General features: G+C 40.4%; 1 pseudogene; it reads right to left on the bottom strand.

Annotated features, from left to right (window-relative positions):
• Positions 1 to 1,051: 1,051 nt before the first annotated feature.
• On the bottom strand, positions 1,052 to 1,669 carry LOC123990192 (annotated as a pseudogene).
• Between the last annotated feature and the right edge of the window lie 253 nt (positions 1,670 to 1,922).

Raw genomic sequence — 1,922 nt, 5'->3', positions numbered from 1 at the left:
TTTAGCTTATACAGTGGACCTCACAGAGCACGTAATTATTGTAGCTTTGACTCACCCCATGGGGCGGGATATCTTGCTTTAATCAAATCTAGTTACAGAGATTTGTTGGAAGTACTAAAAAGGTTATCTTGCTGAAGAAAACAACTAAGAATTTATGACTCCAAATGCATGTGCCAGGAAAAATAATAATCAATTGTGATGCTATTTGGAACGCACGTGGCTCCTTGAGACATTCAATTACTGGGGCTGTTTTCGCACTGGTCAGCTCCTAAGCCCAATAATGGTGCCTAAAGTAACTCCATCTAACATAAATCGATTCTCAATTGCGGTACTCTACTTTCATATCAAAATAATTCCACAAATGCAAAATACACACTTGCGGCATACTGTTTTAACCTGTTATAACAACAGTCGCAGCCGACCGTATTTTTCAGTGACAACACGTTTGTGGCGTCCATCTGCCGTTTACAGTGTTAAGAGACGCATAAATATAATTTGCAAAGGTATTCCACTCTTGTTTTCCGTTTAAAAAAGCCCTGTAACATGGAAATGTGGTCGTGTGGGAACTCTAAACCTACAAAGGTGTGTAGTCATTTAAACTTTTGTTTATACATGTTTTTTTTATGCTGCTAATATGAAATATACATTTCTTGTTTCCATTACCGCACCCCAAGAGATGAGTGTTAACGTTTAAAGCGAAGTGTCTGCGGAGGCTCTTAACAAAACTCCCCCCTTCAGAAGATACTGTAATGAAACAGCAGGGAGCAGGTCTCGAACCCTCGACTTTCTAGCCCGAAGTCCAGTGCGCTATCGACCGTGCCTCAAAAGCATGCTCATGCGGCAGAGTCGATATCCGCGCTTATAAACCCAGGGTCGTTACAATACTATCGTCAGTTTTCAGTAGCGCGTTTATGACTTGGGTATTCAGCTCCTTGCTTGATGCTAATTGCTCAATATGCTTTTATGAGTTTTACATTTTTTACCCTTACTCTATGGTAAATTGTTATTTCAATAGTTTCATAAATGAATCCAAGAGATTTTGCCTAATTGTAACAATATTTAATAACCATCGTCATTACATAGATCCAGTGCTTTCAGGCAAAGCCATTTTTACCACAATAATGTTCAGGATATATTGCACATCTGATTTGATCAGTCCCATTTAGACGTTTTCCTCCCCTTCACTGTCAATAACGTCATACAGCTGCGGGTCGTTCTCTTGGTGGCATGAAGGTATCCCAGGTAGCCCACACACAAGGAAATTGTCACAAGTCCAAATGCCATCACTGGCTTGTTCTGTAAAGGAAACACAATTTGCATCGACACTATAACAGACGATACCGATGAACAAGCAGACTCATTGTCCGTAATATAATTGCGACCAGTGAGTTAGGCCTTACGGGTCTAACGGTGAGCTCAGGGTTGACAGATCGGAAAAGCTTGGTGGTCTTCGCTCCTCTAAGGTCAGGCATCCTGAAGTCCCCTTCTTTCGGAGCCTCCTTACCGCTTCCAGATGCCATTGTGTAATTAGTTGAGGAGATGGATAAGGTTTACATATACTGTATAAAGAAGTGCAACGCGTTTGAGGAAACGCTATTAATGATGGAAAACATTTGGAACGACCAATAGCGCATCCACAACAAACCGTCCACTTGTTTTGGAAGTCATGGCTAACAGTCAACGAACTCCAAGAAAAAACATTGTTTGCATGTTATAATAGTAACGTCCTTATAATAGTAGAGCGCCACCTTGTGGATGAAGTAGGCTACACTATGGTTTCTGTATTTTTTTTAATTGAACCTTTATTTAATTAACAAGGCAAGTCAGTAGCATTTCAGTCACTGTTAGTCAGACCCTTGGTTTGGCATTTTGCTTACAGTATACAAGACACCCATCATAAACGATTTTATATGAACGTGGTT

Source organism: Oncorhynchus gorbuscha, linkage group LG12, assembly GCF_021184085.1.
Source record: "Oncorhynchus gorbuscha isolate QuinsamMale2020 ecotype Even-year linkage group LG12, OgorEven_v1.0, whole genome shotgun sequence".
In the NCBI taxonomy this organism is placed as follows: domain Eukaryota; kingdom Metazoa; phylum Chordata; class Actinopteri; order Salmoniformes; family Salmonidae; genus Oncorhynchus; species Oncorhynchus gorbuscha.
Note: the sequence above shows the minus strand (reverse complement) of the source record. Positions and strands in the feature narration are given on the sequence as shown.